The following is a 12,876-nucleotide window of genomic DNA, read 5'->3' as shown; positions in this document are numbered from 1 at the left end:
AAACAGTGCTTTTAGACATTCCATGTTTTCTTTTCTGTCTGTTTTAGTCACATGACACACACAGGAGTTAGTATTTGATTACATAACCACTGTTTTTGATGACTTTTGATGGTCTAATCATTTTTTCCGCGACTGCATACATGTACATATTATGCATTATAACAATTACTTAATTTTTATTATCTATTATTACTACTTTGTTCTACTCGTACTTTCTAATGTGCAACTGACTGTTTTTTTCACTACTGTTTTTATAGTTATTGTTATTAATATTTCTTATATGTGTATATTCGGCGTTTGTGCTGCTTTTGGAAGTTCAATTTCCTGAGGACTCTGCCCAAGGGATCAATAAAGTTGAATTCTAATCTAATCTAATCTAATCTAACCCAATATCTACACCACAGGTGTCAAACATGCGGCCCGGGGGCCAAATCCGGCCCGCCAAAGGGTCCAGTCCAGCCCTTGGGATGAATTTGTGAATTGCAAAAATTACACTAAGATATTAACAATCCTTTTAGTTCAGGTTCCACATTCAGACCAATTCAATCTCCAGTGGGCAGGACCAGTAAAATACTATCATAATAACATACAATTAATGACAACTTCAAATGTTTCTCTTTGTAAACATAAATATTTCCATGTATTTACACTAAAACAAAGTTTAATTTTGCAAAAAATGTAAATAACCTGAACAAATATGAACAACCTGAAATGTCTTAAGAGAAGTCAGTACAATTTTAACAATATTCTGCCTGTTACTAAGTGTTTTGTGTGTTTGTAGATCCACTGTGATCTGTAAGTTATAATATACATGTGTAAATGATAAACTGAGGCAGAATATGATTAAAATTACACTGATTTTTTTAGTTTGTTCATGTTATTCACATTGTTTGAAAGGATAGTTTGCAGATGTAAACCATCTCATAATGTAATTTTACTTTTTTTTTTTGCTCTAAAACACTTCAGATCAGACACACTTCAGACTTCACACTTCAGATCAAATTTAGCTGAATGTGGCCCCTGAATTAAAACAAGTTTGACACCCCTGATTTACACAGACAATGATTACGACTGGATGGGACCATTTACCTGATCAGGAGAATCATGTAGCTCATTTATGACTCATTTTACTGCTTGATGTCCTTAATAGGCTTGATCTTTTATTGTATATAATCAGATATTCTATGTATATATTTGTAATACGTAAAATTTCTCTGTGTCTTTATTTATTGTTGTAATAATGTCGTCTTTTGTGTTCTCTTGACCAGGTCTGCAATGAGGATTTCACCTGTTTAAATAAAGGATATGAAGCCCCTACTTATTCCCTATAATTATTTAATTAATTAGATGAATTTTGTCACTCCCATAAGGAAAATTCAACAAAGATTAACCATTTATCCATTCCTCTACCTCACTTTTAATTTGGTTTATTAAGACTTTTGATGATTTTTTTTTTTGGACAATAGACAACAACCCTGATTCTAAAATAGATGAGAAGTGTAAAATGTAAATAAAAACACATATTTTATTTACATTAAAACACAGAAAACGTGCTTAACCCTTTCATGCATGAATTATGAGAACCTTAGTCAAGATTTTTTTCCTGAGTGTTTTTATTCCTCTTTAGGCATGAAACAATGTGATTTATTTATTTTTTTGAATAATAAATCTATTTTTTATGGAATTACAAAAATGTCCACTCATTTGGACACCATGTGTTTAATTTTTGAAGCAAAGAAACATGTATCTAAAACACAATATCAGAAAGTGATATACTATGTGAAAACTATGAAATAAAAACATTTTTAATGCGGCTAATCTGATGTTTTCTCACCTTTTATCACACTATAATACTACTTATTACCCACTTCATGGCATGGCCAGATTAACACTTCATTGTACCCTGGGCAACAATATTCAAGGGCCCCATCATCGCAACCCCAGGATCCCTACAATCTGGCAAAATACTGTGGCTGTGGCTCACGTGGTAGAGTGGGTCGGTCAATAACCGAAGGGTTGGCGGTTCGAATCCCGCTCTGTCCTAGTCAGTCTGTTGTGTCCTTGGGCAAGACACTTCACCCTCCCTGCCTCTAGTGCCACCCACACTGGTGTATGAATGTTTGGTGGTGGTCGTAGGTGCAAATAGGCAGCCACGCTTCTGTCAGCCTGTCCCAGGACAGCTATGGCTACAAATGTAGTTTAACACCACCAGAGTGTGAATGTGAGAGCGAATGAATAATGGGTCAATAATGTAAAGCGCTTTGGGTGTCTACAAAAGTGCCATATAAATCCAATCCATTATTATATTATTATTATTATTATTATTATTATTATTATTATTATTATTATTTACTCAGTTCACTTAATTTATTCAAAGTGTCATGTTTTTGCATTCGCTGTACATATCTCTTTTATTGTGTTGCTTCTGTTTTAGTGTCTTTACTTGCATCTTGTGTTCTGCTGTTGTGCCCTTTTGCTTTGTCTGTCAAAGCACTTTGTAAACTTTGTTTTTAAAAGTGCTATATACATAAAGTTATTATTATTATTAGTTTTTTTTGTTTGTTTGTTTGTTTTTTCCGCTGTGGTTAGTTTAGATGTCCTGTAGTGATGGTAATAATGGTGCTCCAATGATTTTACAGGGTGGGGAAGCAAAATTTACAATATTTTGAGGCAGGGATTGAAAGACAGTGTATGACCAATTAGTTTATTGAAAGTCATGAGAATTTATTTGCCACAAGAAAATGTACATAATAGAAAATGTTTTTATTCTATGTGTCCTCCCTCTTTCTCAATAACTGCCTTCACACGCTTCCTGAAACTTGCGCAAGTGTTCCTCAAATATTCGGGTGACAACTTCTCCCATTCTTCCTTAATAGTATCTTTAAGAAAGTCGACATTGCTGTGTGATGTTCTATTGGTTCCATGTTCTAAAACGCCCCAAATAGCAGAATCCAGAGGGTTTAGATCTGGGCTAGGAGGCGGACATAAACATGATTCCCAAAAATTGCTAAAGTTGGATTTGTTGCTGTTGTCAACAAGTGTTTTGGTGTTCTTGTGTAAGATTTTAACTTCAAATCATATTTTACTGCATTTCTAACGCTCTTGTTGTCTACCTCAAGTTCATTTGCCATTTTTCTCATGGATTTGGTTGGATCCTTTAGGATTTTGGATTTGAGAGCTTTAATAAAAGCTTTGCTACGTTTTTTGTTGCTTCCTCCACTTCCAGACTTTGTCGTAATAGTTTTGCTCATAGTCATTCTCTTCTTTCCATTATAAACAGTCTTTATGGACACTCCAACTATTTTTGAAATCTCCTTTGGTGTGACGAGTGCGTTCAGCAAATCACACACTCTGACGTTTGCTTTCCTGATTACTCATATGGGCAAAAGTTTCTGAAAAGGTATGGATAATAGTGTTAGGTATGATTATGACATCAATATATGTTTGGTTTCAAAACAATTGACGTAGTGCCTGCTGAGAAAAAACAACTAAATGTTCATTGTAAATTTTGCTTCCCCACCCTGTAGATGTCGATTTTACTGTTCTGATCAGGTGTGTGGTCATGTGATGTAATATTCCCACACCATACCAGTATACTGCCAGTCAGAAGGCTTTCTATTGCACTGCGATAAAAGTCGATGGGTGTTTTTGTTGACATACCGTATTTTTTCAGACATCTCCAAAAGAACAGTCTCTGGTGTGCTTTTTTGATGACTTGCATTGATAACTGGCTTAAGGTGTGGAATTGTATATTTTGTATGGCCTATTTTTTTTTCGTTAAAAAAAAGAAAATGCTTCGAATGTCTGGGGTCGGCAGAAATTTGTGACGTTAAACTGGGGTCACGAGCCAAAAAAGGTTGGGAACCACTGTCTTAAGTTGTGTTGTCACAGACTTGTTCCCTGTGTTGTTTTTAAGCTGCAAAGAAAGTAACATTAGTCGACTCAGTTCCACCTGTTCCCACCTGACTGTTTATATCACAGGTGTCAAACATGCGGCCCGGGGGCCAAATCCGGCCCGCCAAAGGGTCCAATCTGGCCCGTCGAATGAATTTGTGAAATGCAAAAATTACACTGAAAATATTAACAATCAATGGTGTCAAAATAATTTTAGGTCAGTTCCATCTAAAGTGGGTCAGACCAGTAAAATACTATCTTAATAAACTATAAATAATAAAACCCACAAATTTCTCTCTTTGTTTTAGTGCAAAAAAAGTAAAATTATAGAAAAATGTTTACATTTACAGACTAGCCTTTTACAAAAAATGTGAAAAACCTGAACAAATATGAACAACCTGACATATCTTAATAGAATTTAGAGTAATTTTACCAATATTCTGTCTGTTATGAAATGCTTTGTGTATTTGTAGATCTACTTTGATCTGTACGTTGTAATGAACATGTGAAAATGAGAAGCTGAGGCCAAATAATGGCATGAATTGTTAAAATTGCACTTTTTTTCTTAATAAATTTCACTTTGGTCATGATTGTTCATGTTTTTCCACATTTTTTTTAAAGGATAGTTTGTAGATGTAAAACATTTTGGTAATATCATTTTACTTTTGTGTTATGACCCTGGGTCATAATTTATCTATTTATATGTATATGTATGTGTTTTCTGTTTAGTGTGTGTGTTTTCCCCCCGTCCTGTAGGTGTGCTGTGCCCTTTTTGTTTCCGTTTGTTGCAGGTTTCTGATTGGTGGAGCATGATTGCCCGGCCCTTTAAAGATGGCCCTGGAGCTCCCATCCTTGCTCGCTCTTGCCTCCTGTCAGCTCCCAACCCTGTGTTCGTGTGTGTGACCGTCAGTCTTCGATCCTGGAAAAATCTGATTGTTTGTAGTTGTAAATAGTTTTGTTAAATTGAACCTTTTTCTGGTAGGGGAGGTCGGCTCTTTTGTTTTCCCATTTTCTCCTGTTTTTGGTTAGATAGTTAGGTAAGTTTTCTGTATTTTATTTCCTGTATTTATTTTGGATTAGGAAAGTTAGTAAATTGTAAAAGAAGATATTTTGTTTGTTGTTTTAGCCGCTCCCTCCCCTAACCCTTCCTTAGTTGTTAAAACAAAAGTAGTAATAATAAATATTGTGAATCTTAGTTTTTTGACTGACGTGTGTGCTTGGGAGCTGGGAGGGGACAAAAGTTGAGCACATTATGTTCGCCCTGGTGAACCCCTAGGCCGGGGCGTAACATAATTTGGGGGCTCGTCCGATTTTTCCCGCGTGTTTTTGTGAGTGTGTGATTTTTCCGGGTAAGTTTTGGTGAGTATTTTTGTACGTATTTCTGGTCTGTGGTTTTTCTGTGTGTAATGGATTTTGATTTGGAAGCGTTTACTGCGCATCCTACACTGGAGCGATTAGACGCCTGTAGGAAAGTGGATTTAATGCTCATTTCCACTCGTTTTGGTGTGCCGCTTCCTACTACTATTAGGAAGGAGGAGCTGAAGGAGCTCCTCATTGAGAAGCTTGGGGAGAGGGGAGTGTTGACAGCAGGAGCTGGTGACGTGGAGGAGGAGCTCCGTCAGCCTCAGCCGTCGTCACCCACCGCATTAGTGGAACCTCCGGTTGTGCAGAGGAGGTCGGCGGAAGAACTCCGACTGACTCTGCGCATAAAGGAGGTAGAGGTGAGACACAAAGAGCTGGAGGTGGAGGCCATGCTCCTGAGGGTGAAAGCCCTGGAGCTGGAACGTCAGCCTGTTACTCCCCACTCGCCTGTCCAACACACAGCCCCACACTCTCCCCGTGACAGCTTCGATGTGAGCCGGCACATAGCACTGGTGCCTCCGTTCAGAGAGGCGGAGGTGGATTGTTATTTCAGTGCTTTTGAGCGCATAGCAGGCACCCTGAACTGGCCAAAGGATGTTTGGTCTCTGCTGCTCCAGTGTAAGTTGACCGGTAAAGCACAGGAGGTGTGTTCCTCACTAACGGTTGAACAGAGTTTGGATTATGAGGTTGTTAAAGCCACTGTTCTCCGTGCTTATGAGTTGGTGCCGGAGGCTTACCGGCAAAAATTTAGAAAGTGTGTAAAAACCCCTGACCAGACATATGTGGAGTTTGCGCGGGAAAAAGGTGTTTTGTTTTACAAATGGTGTCACTCCAGTAAAGTACATGATTTTGCGCAGCTGCGAGAACTCGTCCTTTTAGAAGAATTTAAACAGCGTTTGCCGGAGCGCATAGTTGTGTATCTGAATGAGCAGAAAGTTGGGTCACTTTCTGAAGCTGCTGTTCTCGCAGATGAGTTTGCTTTGACCCACAAAAGTGTCTTTGTGACTCCGGTGCGCCGTGAGGCTTCTGATGGTGAACGGGTGCGTTCTCCTAAGAACGCCCGGCGTGCGTTTGTGTCTGAAGATGGTGAGAGCCGGGAGTGTTTTTACTGTCGGCAGCCAGGCCACCTCATTGCGGTTTGTCCGGTTTTAAAGAAAAAAGAGCAAACGAAAACCAAAAATCCCTCGGCTGTAGGTTTAATACAGTGCAAATCTGCGTCTCCTTCAGAACCGGTAAAATGTGAAAAGCCTGATGTGGATGAGGAGTTTCGCCCTTTTATTTCACATGGTTTTTTGTCGTTGGGTGAGGGGGACCAGGTTCCCATCACCATTTTAAGAGATACCGGTGCGAAGTATTCTGTGGTCCGCCGCGGCGTGGTGCCGTTCTCAGATAAATCCTACTGTGGTTCTGATTTGTTGGTGTGGGGAATAAAACTGAGTGTTTTCCGCATGCCGCTGCACTCTGTTGTACTCTCCTGTCCGCTGGTCTCTGGCACCGTGCGCGTTGGTGTGCGTGATCAGCTGCCCGTGGCAGGGGTTGATCTGATCCTCGGGAATGATTTGGCCGGTCAGAAAGTTTTTCCTGCCGTACCCGAAGTAACCGACTGCCCCGTTGCTGGGGAGGGTAATTCCATTGCCGTCTGCGATCCAACCGTTTTTCCGGTGTGCGCCGTAACGCGTGCCCAGGCTCGCCGGCTGGGTGATCTGCCGGATCTGTCCGACTCCTTTTTGTGCGCGCCATGCGAATCGAACAGCCCTCCTTCTGAGTTGAATAAAACTATTTGTATCGATGTAAAACCAGAGTTGGATGACTTACATTTAGATGTGTCTAAAAAGCAGCTTATAGAGGCCCAGCAAGTGGATGAAACCTTAACCAGCTGTTTATCTGCTGCTCTAAGTGATCCGGTTAAATCGTCTATGCATTCTGTAACATACCTGGTTGAAGATGGAGTGTTAATGCGTAAATGGTTTCCTGTGTCTGGAGCAGAATGTGATGCCATCTTACAAGTTGTTGTGCCAAAACAATTCCGTCTCCAAGTGTTAAGTTTAGCTCATGATCATCACCTTTCTGGTCACTTGGGAATTAAGAAAACTTATGATCGGGTGCTCCGATATTTTTTCTGGCCAGGTTTAAAGTCTGACGTCACCAAATTCTGTCGTTCATGTCATGTGTGTCAAGTGTGTGGGAAGCCTAATCAGGTCATTCCCCCAGCTCCGTTACATCCTATCCCAGTTATTGGTGAACCATTTGAACATGTCATTGTTGACTGTGTTGGCCCATTGCCAAAAACGAAATCTGGCAATCAATATCTGCTCACCATAATGTGTGCCGCAACCCGGTTCCCAGAGGCGGTTCCGCTGCGCGCACTAAGGGCGAAAGCTGTGGTAAAAGCCTTGGTTAAGTTTTTTTCTATTTTCGGTTTACCTAAGCGTATTCAAACTGACCAGGGATCTAACTTTACATCAAATGTGTTTTCCCAGGTGATGGAACAATTGGCCATTAAGCATCGATTCTCCAGTGCGTACCATCCTGAGAGCCAGGGCGCACTGGAAAGATTTCATCAAACCCTTAAGTCTATGCTTCGTAAGTTTTGTGTTGAGACTAACAGGGAGTGGGATGAAGGTCTGCCCCTGTTAATGTTCGCTGTCCGTGAGACCACTCAGGAGTCTCTCGGGTTTAGTCCTGCAGAGCTGGTTTTCGGGCACACTGTGCGCGGACCGCTGCGGCTGCTGCAGGAGAAGTGGCTGGCGGATAAGCCGACCCCCGTGCACAATGTGTTGGACTATGTCAGTTCGTTTAGAGAGCGGTTACATACTGCTTGTGAGACGGCCCGTCAGTCTCTTTCTGCTGCCCAGTCTAAAATGAAGCAGAATTATGATAAGTGTGCGCGGAACCGTCAGTTTCAGCCAGGTGATCTGGTGCTTGTGTTGTTACCTGTTGTGGGTTCTAGTCTCCACGCAAGGTTTGCTGGTCCTTATAAGGTGGAGCGGAAAGTGAGTGACACCGATTATGTAATTAAAACACCAGATAGAAGGAAAAAGTCGCGTGTTTGCCATGTGAATATGTTAAAGTCTTATGTCCTTGCAGATGGCGCAGAGAGGACAGCCGCAGCCCCGGTGTCCTGCGTCGCCCCTGCTGTGAGTGTGTCCACCTCGGCTTACAGTCCTGAGGAGGACAGTTTAAATGGACAGCGTGTCTCTGTTCCATGTGCCCGTTTGGAAAACTCCAAAATACTGGGGAACTTAGAGGAGCACCTGTCCCATCTGCCTAAAGGTAACAGATCAGATGTCTGCAGGCTTATTCGTAAACATCTGTGTCTGTTTGGGGATAAACCCACTCAGACTACAGTAATCCAGCATGATATTGATGTTGGTGACCACCAGCCCATTAAACAACACGCGTATCGTGTAAACCCGACTAAGCGGGCCGTGATTAACAGTGAGGTGCAGTACCTCCTGGATCATGGTTTCGCCGTTCCCAGTTCCAGTCCATGGAGTTCTCCATCTCTCCTTGTGCCTAAGCCTGATCAGACCCCACGATTCTGTAATGACTATCGTAAAGTTAATGCTATCACCAAACCAGATTCATTTCCCCTCCCACGTATTGATGACTGTGTTGACCGAGTGGGTTCAGCTATGTACGTCACTAAGTTGGACCTCTTAAAGGGATATTGGCAGGTACCCCTTACTCCCCGTGCATCAGAGATTTCTGCTTTTGTTACACCTGATCAGTTTCTCCAGTACACCGTGATGCCTTTTGGGTTAAGGAACGCACCTGCTACATTCCAACGACTGATGAACAGAGTCCTTTCTGGAGTAAAAAACTGTGAAGCATATTTAGATGACATTGTGATTTATTCGTCCACCTGGTCTGAACACATGTGCACTCTGAGAGAAGTTTTCCTTAGGTTAGAAGGGGCTAATCTAACTTTAAACTTGGCAAAATGTGAATTTGGTAAAGCTGTTGTCACTTATCTGGGAAAGCAGGTGGGGCAGGGACAAGTGCGCCCTCTGGCGGCGAAAATTCAGGCAATATTAGATTTCCCTGTGCCAGAAACCAGGCGACAGCTCCGCAGGTTTCTGGGCATGTGTGGATATTATAGAGGGTTTTGTAAAAATTTTTCAAGTGTGGTTGCTCCTTTGACTAGTTTAGTTAGTCCCTCTCATCCTTTCGTGTGGTCTTCTGTGTGCCAGGACGCCTTTGAGTCTGCGAAGGCGCTTCTCTGTAGCGCTCCTGTTCTGGCTGCGCCAGATTTTTCACGGCCCTTCAAACTGGAGGTGGATGCCAGTGCTTTTGGTGCCGGAGCAGTGTTACTACAGGAGACTGAACTTAGTGTTGACCATCCAGTGTGCTATTTCTCCCGAAAGTTTAACAAACACCAAGTGCATTACAGCACCATTGAGAAGGAAGCCTTAGCCTTGTTGTGGGCTCTCCAACACTTTGAGGTATATGTCGGGTCCAGTGTGTCTCCTGTTAAGGTTTTCACTGATCACAACCCTTTAGTGTTCCTCTCCAGGATGCGCAATCACAACCAGCGCCTCATGCGCTGGTCACTGTTGTTGCAGGACTTCAGCCTTGATATTCAGCATTGTAAAGGGGTCGATAACATTGTAGCTGATACTTTGTCTCGTGCTGCATCTTAGGTTTTAAACATTTCCTGAGGGGCGGAAATGTTTAAACTTAGGTGGGGGGGTGTTATGACCCTGGGTCATAATTTATCTATTTATATGTATATGTATGTGTTTTCTGTTTAGTGTGTGTGTTTTCCCCCCGTCCTGTAGGTGTGCTGTGCCCTTTTTGTTTCCGTTTGTTGCAGGTTTCTGATTGGTGGAGCATGATTGCCCGGCCCTTTAAAGATGGCCCTGGAGCTCCCATCCTTGCTCGCTCTTGCCTCCTGTCAGCTCCCAACCCTGTGTTCGTGTGTGTGACCGTCAGTCTTCGATCCTGGAAAAATCTGATTGTTTGTAGTTGTAAATAGTTTTGTTAAATTGAACCTTTTTCTGGTAGGGGAGGTCGGCTCTTTTGTTTTCCCATTTTCTCCTGTTTTTGGTTAGATAGTTAGGTAAGTTTTCTGTATTTTATTTCCTGCATTTATTTTGGATTAGGAAAGTTAGTAAATTGTAAAAGAAGATATTTTGTTTGTTGTTTTAGCCGCTCCCTCCCCTAACCCTTCCTTAGTTGTTAAAACAAAAGTAGTAATAATAAATATTGTGAATCTTAGTTTTTTGACTGACGTGTGTGCTTGGGAGCTGGGAGGGGACAAAAGTTGAGCACATTATGTTCGCCCTGGTGAACCCCTAGGCCGGGGCGTAACATTTGTCACTCCAGAACATAGAAATTAGACATACAAATTTTGGAATTGATATTATTTAATAATAATAATAATAATAATAATAATAATAATACATCAGTTTTTAATAGCGCTTTTCTAAGTACTCAAAGACGCTCTACAATAAACAACCAAGGGACAAACATACATCCAACGGGTAAACAGATACGAAGTTAATACTAAATGGTAATCGAAGAACAAATACAGAGACAAATACTGACAAAAGAAAAACACACAAAACAAGGTAGATGAGAGTGGAGGAGGTTGAACGGGCGGTCAGTTTTCAAATGATGATCTGAAGAGGTGGGATTTGAGTTGGCTTTTGAATGAGGTGACTGTGTCAGAGTTCCGGATGTGAATGGGTAGAGAATTCCAGAGGGTGGGGTCGGCAAAGGCAAAAGCCCTGTCGCCCAAGGTGTGGAACTTAGTCTTGGTGATGGGGGTGAGAGGGTTTATGTATTTATGTATTATTATGTTATTATTTTAATGATCCGGCCCACTGCAGGTCACATTGGGCTGTACAGGGTGGGGAAGCAAAATTTACAATATTTTGAGGCAGGGATTGAAAGACAGTGTATGACCAATTAGTTTATTGAAAGTCATGAGAATTTATTTGACACAAGAAAATGTACATAATAGAAAATGTTTTTATTCTATGTGTCCTCCTTCTTTCTCAATAACTGCCTTCACACGCTTCCTGAAACTTGCGCAAGTGTTCCTCAATATTCGGGTGACAACTTCTCCCATTCTTCTTTAATAGTATCTTCCAGACTTTCTGGTAATAGTTTTGCTCATAGTCATTCTCTTCTTTCCATTATAAACAGTCTTTATGGACACTCCAACTATTTTTGAAATCTCCTTTGGTGTGACGAGTGCATTCAGCAAATCACACACTCTTTGACGTTTGCTTTCCTGATTACTCATATGGGCAAAAGTTTCTGAAAAGGTATGGATAATAGTGTTAGGTATGATTATGACATCAATATATGTTTGGTTTCAAAACAATTGACGTAGTGCCTGCTGAGAAAAAAAAACTAAATGTTCATTGTACATTTTGCTTCCCCATCCTGTATGTGGCCCCTGAACTAACATGAGTTTGACACCCCTGGTTTATATTGAAATTAGGAACTAATTATCACTAACTTTGCAGCCCCCAGTGAGAGAATGACTTGGAATGTTGGGAATCAAGGTAATAAATACATGCATTTTCATAAATTCTAGGAGTCGCTCATTTTTACCAGTATGACCATGAAATAGGCATTAAATTCTGTCGTAGTGTTTTTAAAAAGGTCTTAAAAAGTCTTAAATTCAACTTGTAGAAACCTGCAGGAACCCTGTTCATATAAAGCCCTGTTTGAGAAGAACCCTGTCGGTGTGACTTAAATGCATTTATTTATGTATTTTGTTCATTTTGTGGTTGCATGTATTCTATTTTCGTCTCCACATGGTCTGATCCTGTTAGAGTTTACAGTCTGTGTAAAAACGTTCAACTGCTGCTGTAAACTTTCTCTTTGTTTTTTGAATGATGGAATATTTTCCTATGCATCCACCACAAATATGCAGCTGAATGTGCTTCATTTGTTCAGTTTTACCGATCCTCACAGTCCTTGAATCTGTTTGACTTTCATTTGTCAGATATTGTGTTTGATTACATTATAGAACTGTGATGTTTGAGTGGAGGTACTAATGAATGAGTGTGGGGGGTTTTTTGTTTTTTTTTTATAGACCCAGTGCTGTTTTTATGTCAGTTCCCAAGCAAATTTTTCTCTCTATTTAACCTTTTGTAAGTGATTTGTCACCGTTTATTGTAACATTATCCTCAATATTTTGTTGTTTTTTTTTTCTGTGAAAAGCAGGTATTTTCCTGTATTTAATTTTCTGATTGTGTAAATGTTCATAAAAGGTCACATTCCAGTTAAGGGTTATTATATCAGAAACCGAAAACTAAAGAAAAAGGGACTTTTTCAGTGAAATATATCAAAACAAGTGTCTCCATCCACTGTCATTGATCCAACTCCATGGGTTTTACTGCTGAAACAATGTTGTAGAAGATGACAGTGTTTCCATGGTAACTGCGGAGCCTATGAACATCCAAATGGGTCATATCTGATGACCATGAAAAGATGATAAACTGTATTTTACGCCAATTATTTACATGGATTGATAAGGTATTAAACATTTAACATTAGTAAATTTTTGTTCGATGGTGGATGTTTAGGGCTTTATACGGAAGAGGATTAGAGCCACTGGAAAAAACAAACCAAAAAAATTAAGGTCCAATTTATTTTTTT

The sequence above is a fragment of the Sphaeramia orbicularis genome, chromosome 10, assembly GCF_902148855.1.
Source record: "Sphaeramia orbicularis chromosome 10, fSphaOr1.1, whole genome shotgun sequence".
Taxonomy (NCBI): domain Eukaryota; kingdom Metazoa; phylum Chordata; class Actinopteri; order Kurtiformes; family Apogonidae; genus Sphaeramia; species Sphaeramia orbicularis.
The sequence above is the reverse complement of the archived record's forward strand: the minus strand, read 5'-3'. Positions refer to the sequence as shown.